Source organism: Podarcis filfolensis (assembly GCF_964270895.1).
Source record: "Podarcis filfolensis genome assembly, chromosome: 11".
NCBI lineage: Eukaryota > Metazoa > Chordata > Lepidosauria > Squamata > Lacertidae > Podarcis > Podarcis filfolensis.
In genome coordinates this window covers 60862316-60879447 of record NC_139613.1, presented here as the reverse complement: position 1 = coordinate 60879447, position 17132 = coordinate 60862316, and the positions used below count along the sequence as shown (strand labels likewise).

Sequence of the window (17132 nt, the reverse complement as noted above, 5' to 3'; positions counted from 1 at the left end):
TATCTGGATTACAACAACGTCATCATGATGGGGGACATGAACGGGGTCGTATCAACAAATATGGATAAGTCACAGAACCAGAACATTACTAAAGAGGGAAGACTACCTAAGACCTTTTTTGAAATGACTGACAATATGGACTGGGTTGACATCTGGAGAGTTAGAAACCCCCTGGGAAGAGAAGGAACATTCTTTTCTGAAGCTCAACTGACTTGGACACGAATCGACCAAATATGGATAACTAGAAGTCTGGCACCTAAGGTGAGGAAGGTGGAAATCTGCCCCAAAACATGCTCCGACCATAACGCCTTGAGAATGGATATGACATTGATCCCAATCGGCTCCTTTAGATGGAAGATGAATGATGGCCTGTTTAGAGACCAAAGAATTGTAAAGAAGGCCCAAAAAACCTTAAAGGACTATTTTGAGATTAATTTGAACACTACGGTGGAAAAAAGAACTATCTGGGATGCAAGTAAAGCTGTGATGAGAGGGTTCTTGATTCAACAGAATTCCTTAAAGAAAAGACTGCAAAATGAAAAGAAAGATAAAATTCTGGAAAGTATCAAAGAGTTGGAGAAGAAGTTAAGATCTAACCCGAAGTCCCAACCGATTCTGAGAGAAATTAAACTTTATCAGGCGCAATATTCCAAGCTGATAAATCAGGAAATGGAATGGAAGATTAAAACAATGAAACAAAAAACTTTTGAATCGGCAAATAAATGTGGGAAACTGCTAGCTTGGCAGTTGAAAAGGAGACAAAGATTAAATACAGTAACAAACTTAGAGGTTGAAGGAAGGAACATTCAGAACCCGGGAGAGATTAGAAAGTGCTTCCAGAGGTATTTTAAAAAGTTATATACTCAAGGGCCACAAGATGAAATAGAGATTACACAATTTTTGGAGAGAAATGGATTAGCAAAGCTGTCAGAAGAAAATAGAACAATTTTAAATGGCAAAATAACACGACAAGAGATTGAACAGGCCATCCTGAGTCTGAAACAGGGCAAATCACCAGGGCCAGATGGACTGACCTCTAACTACTATAAGACATTGAAGGATTATTTGATACAACCTTTGTTGGAGGTCAGTAATGAAATAATGGAGGGGAAGAAGGCGCCTGAATCGTGGAAAGAAGCATTTATCACATTGATTCCAAAGTCAGAAACTGAAAAGACACAACTCAAGAATTACCGTCCCATCTCCCTTTTAAATGTGGATTACAAAATATTTGCAGATGTTTTGGCACGAAGATTTAAGAAAGTTTTAAGTGAGATAATCCATAAAGACCAGGCAGGCTTTCTCCCGGGCAGACATATGTTTACTAACACAAGGAACATCATAGACATATTGGAACTTTTACAAACAAACATAAACACTAAAGCAGTTTTAATTTTTATAGACGCGGAGAAAGCCTTTGATAACATATCTTGGAAATTTATGAAGGGGAATTTAAAAGAAATGGGAGTGGGACGGGGGTTTGAGAACGGGATTGAGGCAATATATTCAGAACAAAAGGCTAAACTGATAGTTAACAATGTGGTTACAGAAGAGTTTAAAATTGAAAAAGGTACACGACAAGGCTGCCCGATTTCCCCATTACTGTTTATTTCGGTTCTGGAAGTGCTCCTGAATATGATTAGGGGGGACCGGTTGGTGGAAGGGATTCAGGTCGGAGCGAAACAATATAAACTTAAAGCTTTTGCAGATGACCTAGTTCTGACATTACAGGAGCCGGAGTCTAGTTTGAAAAGAGTACTACAACTGATTCAAAACCTTGGTCGAGTGGCAGGATTTAAGTTAAATAAGCAAAAAACTAAAGTTTTGGGGAAAAACGTGACAGATATTGAGTTGGAACAGCTGCAGAAAGAGACAGAACTAAATGTGGTTAAAAAAGTTAAATACCTAGGGGTAAACATAACAGCAAAAAATCTGAGTTTATTTAAAGATAATTATGAAAAATGTTGGTCAGAGATTAAGAGAGACTTGGATAGTTGGTCAAGACTAAAACTTTCTTTGTTAGGCCGAATAGCTGCCATCAAGATGAATGTATTGCCAAAAATGTTATTTTTGTTCCAGACACTGCAGATTGTAGACAAGACAGAGTGCTTCCGGAAGTGGCAGAAAGATATTTCTAAATTTGTCTGGCAGGGCAAAAAGCCCAGAATCAAATTTAAAATATTAACAGATGCGAAAGAAAGAGGGGGCTTTGCCCTGCCAGATTTAAAGTTGTATTATGAAGCTGCAGCTTTCTGCTGGTTAAAAGATTGGTTACTTCTTGAAGATACGGATGTCTTGGATTTGGAAGGTTTTAATAATGCGTTTGGATGGCATGCATATTTATGGTATGATAAAGCTAAGATAAATAAGGCCTTCAAGAACCATATTGTCAGAAAATCAGTTTTTAATGTCTGGACAAAATATAAAGACTTACTGGAGAATAAAACTCCGAGGTGGCTGTCACCCCTGGAGGCTAAGGCTCGGAAAAGAGCCAATATGGAGGCCAACTGGCCAAAATATTGGGAGATAATAGAAAAGGATGGTGACAACTGGAAATTGCAGAGTTTAGAAAAGATGAGAGACAAAGTGCGAGACTGGTTACACTATGCTCAGATTAAAGAAGTGTTTAAAAATGACAAAAAGCTAGGATTCCAAGTGGAAAAGTCAAAGTTAGAAACTGAACTGTTAGAACCTAAGACTAAGGTACTTTCAAGAATGTATAACTTGCTGCTGAAATGGAACACACATGACGAAATGGTAAAATCAACAATGATAAAATGGGCGCAGGATATTGGGTATAATATTATGTTTGAAGATTGGGAAAGGTTGTGGACCTCTGGGCTGAACTTCACTGCATGTAATGCGTTGAAGGAAAATGTGATGAAAATGATGTATAGATGGTACATGACCCCTGTTAAACTGGCTAAAATATACCATTCGTCTGATAGCAAATGTTGGAAATGTAAGGAAAATGAAGGAACATTTTTTCACCTCTGGTGGACCTGCCCTAGAGTGAAGGCCTTTTGGGAGAAGATATATAATGAATTAAAAAAGGTGTTTAAATACACCTTTACTAAGAAATCAGAGGCCTTTCTCCTGGGTATTGTCGGCCAGAGTGTGTTAAAAAAGGACAGAACATTCTTTTTGTACGCAACAACAGCAGCAAGAATATTAATTGCCAAGAATTGGAAAACTCAGGAGCTACCCACTGTGGAAGAATGGCAGATGCAACTGATGGACTATATGCAATTAGCCGAGATGACCGGCAGAATTCGAGACCAGGGAGAAGAAAGGATGGAAGAAGACTGGAGGAAATTTAAGATTTATTTACAAAAATATTGTAATTTGGCTGAGTGCTGAATTGGATGCCAGTGCAGACAATTGTCTACCATTAAATTAGATTTAAGGCTGAATTATATGTCAAACCAAATTAAGATTATTAATTAAGATGAGTTAAATGATAATTTGTTTGAAATTAATTTAATGATGATGTAAGTGTATGCGGGAGGTGTGGGGGAGTCCCATGTAACAATTGAGAGATGTTAAATGGACAATGATAAGTGGTGCTTATCTAATATATGCTTTATTTGAAAACTTCAATAAATATATTATAAAAAAAAAAAATAAAATAGGGCTGGGGAACAGACTACTTGGCTGCAATCCTACATTTACCTGGGAGTAAACAGAGGTGCATATGGTTGGGTTTTTAGAATAGATGTCTTTATCTATCTGCCATCTAGCTGTACTTACAATTACGTTTTCATGTCAATCAATACACTGTGATATTTATATACCAGTATAAGTTCTAAGTCAGCAGCCAGGCACAGAGCTCAGTGGCCTTGTGCAGTTGCTTTGACAGCTGATTCATTTCTGGCTAAGAAGTTACTAGATCCTTGTCACCTCAAAACAACTTCCAATGAGACTTTAGAATATAAAAACCACAATTAAAAAAAGAAAGAAAGTAATGCCGTAAACATACGAATCAGTAGCAAGAAAACAGCAACAGCTGAATTAAGAGGCCTGGGCAAATAATATTTTTTTAAGCTGGCACTGAACACTCAAAAACAACATGAACTAGACATATAGAGAAGGGCATTCCAGAGACTAGGAGCCAACAGGATATATTTTCCTGCCAATTAACATTAACCTCAATTAAGAGAGTAGGTTTTTTTTAAAAAAAACATTTTTCATTCAAAGTGGTACAGTTAGTCTCATTTCCCCATCCTTTGGCAGGCGGTGGGGGGCGGGGAGGGAATAAGTACAAGGAAATATTTTCCTTCTGCTATACTGTTGTTTTGTTTAAATCTTTAATATTAATTGTGATATTTTTAATTCTTTCCTGGGACCTTTGGATGAATGGCAGACTTAAAATACCCCAGATAAATAAATGACATTTCACTTGTAACAAAGAACATCAGAGATGGAGCAGCGGGGGGGGGGGGGAGAAGTAATTCATGTTAGGGTAGCATCAAGAGGGAGAGAGAGAGTTGGGGGAGTGATGCTACTCTCTGGGCACAAAGATGCAACCTAATGGAATATTTTGATTTTCCATATCAAGTTCCTTTCAAAACAAGGAATCTTATACTACAAGGTCCATGGCACATGGCAGAGATAGTGTCTGGGTTATTTGATGTACCACTGGACACAACTTCAGTATTAAGAAAAACATTTTTTTAAACCTTGAAATGGCTTGCATGCAATGCTAAGCCAAACCAAACCATGCCTAAGTAGGAATTAACCCGTGTGCTGGTGCAGTTAGATCTTCATGGCTACTCCTCTCCTCCCCTCTTCCGGCTGCACTACTGGGAGCAGGGGAGGAGAGAAGTGGCCAAGATTTTCTAACTGTGCACCAGCACACTGGTTAATTCCTACTTAGCCATGATTGTGAATGAGGCCAAGTTGTAGCTCTTCTCTATTGTCTTGAAAAAGCTATACAAGAGGAAAGCTTGCTGTGGTCCACCCATCCCTAGGCACAACAATCTATTTCAGCCCTGCCACGATTATTCACATTGAGAGCTAATGGAGACCAATAAATTTAACAAGTGTCCAAACCATTTCATATGAGGTCTGTTAGATGCCAAGTTGCACTTTCTAGATTTACTAGCATGTACACAACTCTGGACACAACTACACCAGAACAAATGGCACAGTAAAGAAGCAGTTTTATCATACCTACAGTGTAGTTTCAACGTGAGGTTCTACTACATCAGCAACTGCTGCATAGCATGAACTTCATTAAAATATTAAATTTCATGTGGTCTATGACTGCTAACCAAACTAGCCAAACCTTTATGTGCACCTGCACATACTTTGCCTATAAGTGGTTGCATAGGTTACCTGGCATTCATCTTTTACTTTTTCCTGAGAAAAAGTACGTTTAGATATCTCTACGTTTAGAGATATCAGAGATATCCACTGCCCCGACTGGCACACACCATAAAGGTTATCTACAAGATGATAGGAAATGCCTTTTGCATTGCATGCTTTCATATGGCTTCATGAAAGTCTAAATGCATGCGAGGTGGCTCAAATAACGTGAACCATACAACACCAAATAAGTTTTATTCTGTACTGTTAGCAGAAGAGGACATACAGCAGAAGAGGTCAACATACTTGCTGACAATGTAATTCTTCATACTTGATCAAACAGTATGATCAAAACAAGATGAAAGCTAGTCACTTACATCTGATGAAGGGAATGCAGATTAAGTCCAAGCAAGTTACTTTTATCTGGGGGTACCAGAGAACGTGGGGTGAAGAATGGGCTCCAGCAACAAAATCAGTACTTCTGGCAGCATCTCAGACAATTCATGAAATGAGCAGCAAGCAATGGCCATAAATAGGGACACTGCCAAACATGCAAGAATTTTCATATATGTATGAGAAGCCAAGAATCCTTGCATGCTTGCGTTCAAGTGTAAGTGACTGCTGGCTTATTCCATTCACCTTTGGAGGGAGTTTTCAGTGTGACTGCCAAGTCTCAAGCAAAAGTCGGAGTGTGCATAGGTAGGATAACTGGAGAGATGGGAGAAGTCTCTTCCTTACTGTAGTGACTGGTTTTTATTTCTGCATCACCACTTCCAACAAAGGAAGAACTGTAGCTGAGCAGCAGCAGATCCCAGATTCAAACTCCAGCATCTCTGGGTAAAGGCTGGGAAACCATGGATAGTTGCTGCCAGTCAGAGAAGACAATACTGAACTAGACTGATCCATTTAGCTGTGATTCCTGCACTGTAGAGAGCTGGACTAGCTGACCCTTCCCACTCAGTGCAAGTCAACTTCCTATGGGCTTAACAGCAACATAGTATAGGATGCCAGGTTCCTTCCCTCTCAGTTTAAGAAGGCAACTTGTAAATTGCTTCCCTCTTGCAGTGCCAAGAGGGCTGGGAAAGGTCAGGCACCTAGGAACCCATCTTGTACAGATATGGACAGAAAGTCTAACTGGCCCAATATTTTCTACACTAACTGGCAGCAGATATCAGACCAGTGATTCGTACAAGCATTAAACCTTGGATCTTTTACATACAACACATATGCTCTACTACCAAACTTCTACAGTCCCTCCCCCAAGAGAGCAGATCAGATTCAGATTCAGAGTGAAGTGTGGAAGATTTTTTTGGGGGGGGGTGTCCCTGCTGTTTGAGATGAGAAACTGCTGAGGAATGTGGGAACTGTTGATACAGGGAATTTGCAGGAGGGGGGGTTGCATTCTGGGTCATTGTGCATGATGGCAGAGCACGTATAAAAATAAATGCACATTAGCGTGCCCTGCCCCCCTTTCCTGCCACTTCTGGGTTTGTGGCGCTGTGCATGTGCATGGTCACAAGTGCTTTAAACACACATAAAATGATCATTGCCTGTACTTTCAGGTGGGATTCCACCTCATTCAAAGTCATGCTGCGCCTAATAGTTGATTAGGACGTGCTGCTCAATAATCCAATTCCACTCTTTTTGTTAGCAATAAGGAAAGCGATGAGGGAGATGACAGAAAAGTGTGGGATGCAACGTCATCTAAGCTCTCTTCACAGGAATCCAATGCTCACCCAATGGCTCACACCCTCTAACCTCCAGGAAGAATATGCTCCTTCAGCAGGTCCTCTGGAAGCGCCCAAAGACCCGGGGGGCTTCCAGAACCAGGCCGCTCGGGCTCCCGCCTCCTTTCCATATGGATTACTGGAAGATGAACGCCCGGCTCTTGCCCAACTGAGCGAGAGAAAAGGCAGAAAGCAGCGGCAAAGCAGGCGGAGAAGCGCCGGCCAAGAGGCACGTCCGGCGAGCGGGGAGGCCGGGGCGCTTTTGCGGACCCCGCGGGGCAGGCGAGGGGCGCCGGAGGGAGGGAGGGAGCTGCGGGAGAGGCGGCGGCCGAGGCGAGGCTGGAGGGGCGGAGGAGAAGGAGGCCGGGGCGGAGGCCGGGCGGGGAAGGGGGCCTGGAGCCCGGCGGCGGGGGGGGGGGCGGCACTCACCGAGGCCTCGAGCGCAGCGGGGAAGAGGCGGCGAAGGAGGCGCGCTCAGGGCGGCGGGGGCTGAGGCATGGCCGGCTCCCTCCTCACGCAGCGACGCCGCCGGCTCCCCCGCCGCAGCCGCCTCGCCGCCCGGGCCCGCCCCGCCCCGCCCACCAGCCCCACGCCGCCTGCGCCGCGCCGCCTCCGGGAGGAGCCTCCTCGCCCCTGCGCTCCGCCCTGCGCGCCCCCGGCCCGGCGGGGAGAGAGGGGCGCGGCTGCCCCCAGGGGAAAAGGCGCCCTGGCGAAGAGCTGCTTCCTGCCGTCCTGGAAGCGCCCCGGGGACGGAGCCCGCCGAGGGCCGCCCTTGGGCTCCTGGGGAACAGACCAGTCCGGCGCGCTTGGCGCCTTTGTCTCCCCCGCCGCTTCCCGCGAGCAGCGCTTCGCCTCCTGCGACGGAGCCCGAAGGGGAAATGCGGATCCAGAAGGGGGAAGAGCGCGAGGGGCCTGCGCCAAACCAGAAGGAGCGAGCGGGCCGAGGCCGCGCTGGGCTTCCCTTTCGAGCCCCGCCTGCGCGGAGAGGGGCAGAGCTGCTCCTTCGGCCCCGAGGGCTGGGCGCTCCCGCATCCCGCCCGCCCGACCCCTCGACCAAGTTCCCCGCGGTGGCTGCCCGGATTTCTGTACTGCGCGCCATGCAGGACTTGCCTTGGGATTTGGCCTTAAAGGGCAGCTGGGCTGATGCGCGGAGCATCTTCAGGCGCCTTCCTTATGCCAGCGCTGACTCCGAGGGAAGGTTGCTCAGTGAGCAGGCCGTGTTCAGTGTCCTCTGGTCACCACAGGGCCAGGTTTCCTGAAAGACTGCCTGCCCCTGTGTAGACTCAGAACCTCACTCGGATCACCTGGGGAAAGTGAGCTTGGAGCACTGCACCCTACAGATTCTTATGGGGCTGTGTTCCAAGAATGGGCCATTCGGCCATCCCCTTTGCCGTACATGACGTAGCACCCGTCATTTGCTTCAGAAGTCTTGCAAAGTCCAACGAAGACTTGTTTGTCCGTGCTTCCGCTGACCCATAACACACAGGACCCTGATCCATGTCCACAAATCCCTGCCAGTGGGTAGAAGGCATGGGAACATAGGGAAGTGCCTTATGCTGGGGAAGATTGTTGGTCTAGCTAGCTGTTGCCTACACTAACTAGCAGCTGCTCTCCAGGGTTTTAGGCAGAGAACGTTTCCTGACCCTGCTTGGGTAGGCTAGAGATTAAGCCTGGGAGCTTCTGTGTGCAAAGGATTTTTGCCACTGAGCTCTGGCCCTTCCTCAAAGGCGTGCTCAGAGAACCCGAAAGATTCCACAAGATAATATTTCAAGTCCTGCCACAAACACCCTTCAGAACAGCTACACACATATAAGGACTCGTGTTAGTGACATAACAAACTTTTTGCTAGGGAAAAGGCTACAACCACAAGAGCAGAAACCGCAACAGAAAGGTCACAGTGATCGGCTGCAGCAGCCTGGTAACCCTAAGGAGGTGCATTGCAATGGGAAAACAGGACCAGCCCTGCATGGTTGGAAAAAGGGCCCTCTGGCCCAGCACCCTTTTTTCACAGGGACCAGCCAGATGCCTAAGTGAAGCCTGAAAGCGAGATGTGGGGCTGAGTCCCACTATGCTGCAAAGCTTACCTTTTGGATGTTCTGCCGGCAACAATGACTTGGGGTTCCAAAGGTGCAGGGAAGACATCAGGCTAGAACCCAAACATCCCGCTCAACAGAGCGACTCCATAGGCACACAGCCAAGCAAGGGATTCCTCGTGAAAAACTCCTCCTTTGCCTCAGCACTAATTTCCCCCTCTTTCACCACTGGCCAAGGTACCTTGCTGGTGCAAGAGTAGCAGTGGACATTGCCATACTGTGCTATTTCAGGGCCACACTTTGGGTCAGTTCTATCTTGCCCAGTATGGATAAAGTAGAGAACAGGATCATTGTGTGCAAGTTTTCCTAAAACACTCACCCCAGTAAAAGCAAATAATTGTTTCATTGTTTTCACATGCCAGCTTGTACAGCTCTGTGGCTGACAATGTAGAAGTTAAAACTGCCATCAGGTGCCCAAAAAAGCAGGTGTTGGGATTACCACCTGAGAAGTGGTCACTGTTTCTGTTTTCTTCTATTTCCATGTATATTTGTTTGACATTTTTCTGCTGCTGTGTCATTATCAAAGTATTCACTACATACTATTTATTTATCCAAAGCAAATAAAGAAGGATTTGCACAGATATGCATTCTGCTTAAATAAGCAGCATGGAATTCAACCTTTTCTTCCTGAAGGTTATATGACCTTATGGCAAAATGCCATTTTGTATGCAATTGGTATTTACAGTTTGAACTGATGCCATGTCAGAAAATTATCTTCTGGATCCAAGAAAAACAAAAAAAATAGAGTTCTTTCTGAAAATTAGAACATAAGAAGTTACAGTAATTGCACCACAATTATAATGTAGTGGATTAAATGCTATTTTAAAAAGAGCTTCACTACAAAGTTGGAGAACAGCTATTGTTTAATATGTTTACACGTTTTCAGTGGAATCCTGTGTGTATTCAGAAGTAAACCCATTTAAAAGTTACTACCAGGCAACTGGTAAAAGGGACGCAGGTGGCGCTGTGGGTTAACCACAGAGCCTAGGGCTTGCCGATCAGAAGGTCAGCGGTTTGACTCCCTGCGACGGGGTGAGCTCCTGTTGCTCGGTTCCAGCTCCTGCCAACCTAGCAGTTTGAAAGCACGTCAAAGTGCAAGTAGATAAATAGGTACCACTCCGGCGGGAAGGTAAACGGTGTTTCCGTGCGCTGCTCTGGTTCGCCAGAAGCGGCTTAGTCATGCTGGCCACCTGGAAGCTGTACGCCGGCTCCCTCGGCCAATAAAACGAGATGAGCACCGCAACCCCAGAGTCGGTCAGGGGTCCCTTTACCTTTACCAGGCAACTGAGCACAGGTTTGCAGCATCGATTCAATGGAAACTGTTAAACAAAAAGGTGTAATTTCTCTTTTTAATTATTGACAACTAGTAGCTATTGGGTCAGTGGAAATCTGGATTTTGCAGTCAGTTAACTTCCTGTGAGAGGATGCATATATCCTTAAACAGCATTGTTTGTTTCACTGAAAACATAGTAAGGTTCAGTAACCATGACAAATATGGGCACTTCAGGTAGGGAGTAAAGTATTGGCGAAATAGGCAAAATTGGAAACAGAATGCAACAAAAATAAAACATAAGTGAGAATTAGAGGTCCTGAGACACAAATATTTATTGAAAAGTAAAGTGCAGCTCACTTGAGCTTTCAGTTGTCACAATCCTGCACATTCTGATACAACAGTAGTGAAAATATTTTAATAGCAGAATATCTGAGTACTTAATTATAACTTTCAAAATAACATTGCAGAATAAAATACTTTTTACACTTACCTGGTTAGGAGTATACAAAACACTTAATGATCTGCAAAGAACTAGAAATCCTTTTCTCTCACACAATAGTTGCAGTTTTCTGTCTATATGGACAGTCAACAAATGAGCAAACAATCTAAGCTTTCAGGGAATGAATATAAAGGCTTGACGCTGCTAACAGGAAAAGCATTATCTGTCATCCTCTCTGTTCAGGATGTCACGGCAGATTCTTATTTTTCTGACTTACAAAAACAGGAATTGTCTCGTGACACATCCATGCGAGCCAAATATTGTTGGTAAAGGGATTGTGCAACCATTTCAAATCCAATGTTTTATTACTATCGGTGATACTTTTCAGTGTAAAATGAATTGAATCACAGTCCTAGGCAGAAGTAGCCCCGGTATAGTGGGGCAATTGCTGCCTTAAATGCAAAGACTTCATCCCTTACTTGAGCTAGTATATTTGGTATTGCTGACTATGAATAGATCCCTCTTTGTCTAGAGAGATGCAATTGCTCAGCATCAGAACAATGGACACAGAACCATTGGGCAGACGGTTGTACATGGACTAAGGCTCAAATCCATGCTAAGTCACGGATTCACAGGATAATCACTATCTCACTTTCCCATGTGTAAAACTGAAATAATGAAATCACTGGGTTGGCATGGAGATACTGATGGTAACATTTCTTTCAGGGAACAACTGTTTTAAGTACATTGGTTTAAGTTTTATCTTCACTGTAATTTTATTTTATTTTATTGAAAAGTGGTTTATGAAAATTCAAACCAAACAAAATACCAATTCTTGATATATTTTAAATGTTGCAATCTGCAGACTCTAACTCAGGGTTTGATGCATGCCTACTTCACAAAGTTCTCTTTTTTGACATAGCATTAAGTCTATAGGCTACTGTGAGTATCTGAATCATGTGACATCTGGCACCTCTTTTTAGTATTTTACACTTCAGTACCTCATTGAATTAATCTGGTAACTGTGATAAAGCAAATTTTATATATGCACAATGATAAACACAACTACTTCCCCTCATTTAGAGAACCCTCCAGGCATGAGGAGTCTGGTCCTGCAGATGATGTTGGACTCCAAATTCCATCAGCTCCAACCAGTGTGGTCAATCGCCAATAATGATGGGAGCTGCAGTCTAGCAGCATCTGGGCCCAGGCTCCCCATCTCTCTTTTAAACGGATTAAGGCTAAGTCGGCAATCCTTTGCAAAGTTCCAATGACCCTTGCACTTAAGTAAACACATATAAGATCACAATGCAACGGTGCTTAAACTAGTTCTTGCAATTTCACATACAGTATATCATTTGAATGTACTGACTACATTGGATGGGATATTTTAATTAGGTAATGCAGCCTCCAACAGTCCAGAAATAAACTCAGGTTACTTCACACCTGTTCAATTTTACCTATACGCCTCTTTCACAATAAGTTGTTTTCTCCCACAAATAAAACTGGAAAAGTCAAATAGAGTTTGAATATAATTGCTGATGTGTTCTTGTCCCTGGCAACTATGCCAACAATTACTGGAAAGCTAAAATGTTTGTGATGCAGTATGATTCATGAGTCCCTAGAGAACTTCTCTGAATACAGCTGCACATATGTGCAAACCTTTTAATGATACATGACATTAGCCTTTAATTCTTGAAGGAGGAGTGTAAAGCTGCAGGAAAAATAAAACCAGGAAAGCTGCCTCCTGAAATACATGACATATGAAAAAATCATAAAGAGGCATGCTATAATTTGTAACTGGAATCTCAAATTTATTTTTTGGGGTACGCATAATACTGAATTTCATTAGGATGAGATAACATGGAGGAAAGCAACTAATTTCACTGCCTCTTCATAATTGCTTTGTGGATGATTCAGCCAAAGTTCAGCACTCAAAATCCCACTGACTTTAAGTATGTTTTTTAACTGTGCTGATGCAGTCAGTGGCATTCGAAGTTAACTACAGGTGGGTTCTGCTTTTTCCCCTCTTCCAGTTTCAACCAATGTTTTCTCCTTTACAAAAACTTTCATTCCATATTTCTAAATTTAATATCCCTTGTTTTAATGCTACAAAAATGCACTAACAAAACAAGCCAGATGGACCAGCTTCAGCTCCTACCTCCCATAAAACTCACTGGGCCATGCAGAAGAATGCCAAAACCAATAAAATATTATTATTTGCTGCTGTTCCTGCTTCTAATAAAAATCTCATAAGCAGGGATTCTTTGACAACAATGCAAGATGTACATAAAATACATTTTCCTCCTCTTTTTCTTAAAAAGGCTATTATGACTTGAAAATATATGGTCATGATTAGAGCTAATTTAGGATTAAGGCCATACATAGCTAAGAAGTAGATCATCTGCCTTAGAACATAAAAACACAAGACACATAACATAATAGTAAAAAGCAAAAGCAACCCCAGTCTCCCCAGCGAGGTGATTAGCAACAGCAAAAGCAGTCATCTCTTTGGCAGTCCCTTACCAGAACAGAGGACGGGAGCTCCACACGTCACTCCAGTCAGCAGTGGCAGCAGCAGGCAAGCAAGCGGGAAGTTGAGCCGGGTGGGTCCTCCGTGTTGTACTTCCTGGCACAGTAGCTATGAGCTTTTGTTGCTGTTTTGGCAACAATAAAAATAGATTGGGGAGAGAGAGGATCGTCCATCTCAACACATATGATTACATCCACTGATTCAGAATGCCTATTAGCCACAAGCCGGTTTCCATGGGAGCACCATGTGAGATGATGGGATGTAGCCTTAATTACTTAATAAATGCAAGGGCTTTGTCTATTATTTATTTATTTGTTGCATTTACAGCTCACCCTTTTCTCCAAGGAACTCAAGCTTCTTTCCCTCATTTAACCCCCACAACAACCCTGTGAGGTAGGCTAGGCTGAGAGGTCCAAGGTGAGCTTTATGGTCAGGTGGAAATTTGAACTCTGGTCTCCCAGGTGCTAGCCTGACATGCTAACCACTACACCACAGCGGCTCTAGGAAACATGCAAAGTCAGGAGCTGTTGCTGCTTTAGAAGGCAAAGAACCTTGCCTCCTCCTCTACAGAATGTGCTTACTGGCACCCCAGTCAGATGGGTGGGGTACAAATAATAAAATTATATCATCATCACAGACATTGGTGGCAGCCAGATCTCACAGTAGGCCTTGAAATCGGTACACATGTTGATCAATGCTATTTCTATCAAGTCTCCAGTCTGAAACATTTTGATATGCAAAAGGGGAAAGACTGAACATCCAAATTTGACAGGAATCAGGTCAGGTTATAAGTTTCAGTTCAATTTCATTTTGCCACTTCCAGTGGTTTTATGTCAAGACAAAAATACTCAACTGTTTTTGCTCCTGCTACCTTCAGTACGGTAACAACACAGAAAGAAAGGGGTGTACCTTATTTAGCAGCTCAACATTTTGGCCTTTTAGAGCAGTTATACAAATGACAGATTGGATTTGTTTATTATATTTCTGTGCTGCTTTTCATTCAACGGAATGGCCAAGCGACTTACAAACAGCAAATAACAATAACATAATAGAACATCATAAATACAACAGAAATTATATAGAAAAATTAACAAATAATTGGTTAAGCAATTACGAATCATTAGTTAGACAATTACAATTTATAAAACTATTAGAAAAACAACTGAAAAAAATAAGCTAAACGGCTCAATTGCAACAAAAGTCATATTACAGGATTCACAAAGTACTACAGCATTCATAACCTTTAAACAATATTAACAGCAACCAAAAAATAAAGTACCGTAAGCACTGTTGAATTCATACATATTCACTCCCAACCCCTGTGACTCCTCATCTTCCACTCTATTTGGTTAATTAGAAGACACACGTCCAGATCAAATGACTTTGCCAGGAATATTTATCTAGGTCCCACTGATCTGTGTCCCTTTACTGTTTACCTTTCAGAATACTTGTTCTCTTCCTGGCTCTCAAATGAAAACCACTTTAAACTGAATTTGCTGCCTTGTTATGAGTTACGTGATGAGTCACTGCACAGAACCCAGGCTAGCCTCAATATCAAGGGTTTTAAGCACAGACACCATATTATTTCAGTAAAGGAAAAGATACTCACTTCATGGGGGTAAGATAACCATTTATTCATTGAACTTTTTAGCCAGCTCCTTATCATCTTCAAAACCATTATTACAGGTGACAAACTCCTCTAATCTAACTAAATAGCAGACAGGTGGGGGTGATCAGCATAAAAAGCAGTTTCTGGCTTTTTAAAAAAATGAACAGTGTACATGGGCGTAGCCAGGATTTTTTTTGGGGGGGCAGGCGTTTGTTAGGGGAGACAGAACCTCAGTTAAGTATTTTTATTGACTGGGGGGGTAGTTGCCCCCCTGCACTACCCCCTTGACTACACCCATGGTACCAGCACGTGGAATCTGGGCTATCTCTCTCTTCTGAAGCTAAAATCATTAACTGCTATACAGGAATTACTGTAGTAGGGGGTAACTAGATGTAATTCTATGTAGCAGTGAAAACCAATATGGATGCATGATTACAGCTTTCACATAAGATAGTGCATCAATAAATTGATGTGCAAATATTTTTACTTAAGAACAAAATCTGAATTTGAAAGTTTTAATTACTTACAACCAATAAGCAAATTATATAAGTTGTATGCAAAGAAATTAGCTTGAAAAATTACTTTGGAAGTCAAGATTTACTGAAAGATGGTATTTTTTAAAAAAATAAATTACTGTAACAGCAGCTATAAGGGTGATATATTGATACTTTCTCTCTCTTCTATTTGCCTCAATTTAGAACGTATTACTGGTAGGTACTTTGAAATGTCTCATTGTTTCTGATTTAGGAACTACTGTTACAATGTTACTAAAAGTGTAAAATAAAAATCAATTTATAAAATCCATAAATATAGTAACACAAAAATTTAAAATAATCTTATTGGTTTTAAATACCGTACATAAAGTTGACAAGTTATATATGGGATTTAAAGTGGGGATTTTTGGTCATTTGTTTAAACAGGGTAGTTTTCCCCTCTCGAGTTTTTAATTTGTAAGACTCAAACTGGGTTTTTGAGTTTTCATGCCTTACATGCATGCATTACATAAGCTTCTGGTTGGTTACAAACACTTCTAGGAGAGTTAACTATTATTAGTCATTCCAGCAATATGTCAGCAGAGGGCACGCATATTCATTCTAACAAAGTCCAACAGGTTTGATTTAAGCTACACTTCAAAACGCTGTATTTTCACTGAGGTGCTTCAGAAGAAAATGTAAATCTCTCAAACTTAGAAGTCAGAGAGAAGAGTTCCAGCTTTGCCATCTTTCTGAAGTGCAGTGTCATTTTTCATGGTAGCCGTTAGACTGTTGCAGCAAAAAGAAAGAATATTGGGGCGCCTTAACAGCTGCAAGATTTGTCATCACATGAGCTTTTCAATGACTCCAGTGCAAGCAAGGTTATGCCACAAGAGACGCTAGAATCTAACAGCCCCGCTAGATCAGACCAAAAGCTTATCTTTGTCTAGAATTCTGTTCCCACAGGGATCAATCCAATGCCTATAGGAAGCTCACCAGATTTGGGTGCAACATGCCTCTCCCAGAGGTAATTTATAAACATGTCGTAGACAGACTTATTCTCCATGAATTTGTCCTTTTCAAGCTGACCAAGTTGGACAGCCCTCTCTGTATCTTGTGGCAGTGAATTCCATAGTTTAACGAAGTATTTCCTTTAGTCTAAGCAGCCCTTAGGATACCAAATATAAGGAGGGAAGTCTTACTGGGAGCGTTATTTTACAGACATTGCAACCCTTGCACCTGAACAATGTCAGTGAAGTCGGCACAGGACGAGGATAAAAACCTGCCTCAGCTCTGAACATTTCTTTGCCCAGAAGGTCTGGTTGAGCTTGGTGCTCACATTACTGAAGCAGCCTACATCAGACTCTTATGCCCGTCATGGCTGGCACCTAAGTGCAGTGTTTTGTCTGCAACAATCCATTCACAGATCTCCATTATGAAACTGGCATTTTTAGCCCATCAGAAGAGTAGCTTATGGGTTAAGCATAGTAACAAAGCCCACCCATTAGAGGCACAATAAACCTAGCACCCCACTCAGGTGTCTTTTGTCATGCATTTCTTACTCAGCTTGCATATATTATTTTTCAGGTGCCCAAATCAGCTCTCAGTTCAGAAAGCAGCTGATGTGAAAACTCATGGGATAAAAATAATGTAAACTTTAATTCACCACTCTTGGCAG

The 17132-nt window shown here is 42.3% G+C and overlaps 1 protein-coding gene across 8 annotated transcripts in view; it reads right to left on the bottom strand.

The window, feature by feature from the left end:
- CEMIP2 (cell migration inducing hyaluronidase 2) overlaps positions 1 to 13478 on the bottom strand; it is a 68117-nt gene extending 54639 nt beyond the window's left edge. The window contains exons 1-2 of one of the 8 annotated variants that reach the window (XM_083576515.1): positions 10891 to 10999; positions 10318 to 10446 (exon numbers count right to left, since the gene is read on the bottom strand). The gene's annotated coding sequence lies outside the window, so the exon portion shown is untranslated. Of the gene's footprint in view, positions 1 to 5946; positions 6168 to 7043; positions 7623 to 10317; positions 10447 to 10890; positions 11118 to 13365 lie in introns of those variants that run through there. The other 7 variants (XM_083576514.1, XM_083576512.1, XM_083576517.1 and 4 more) reach the window with 7 other exon arrangements.
- Positions 13479 to 17132: the final 3654 nt, after the last annotated feature.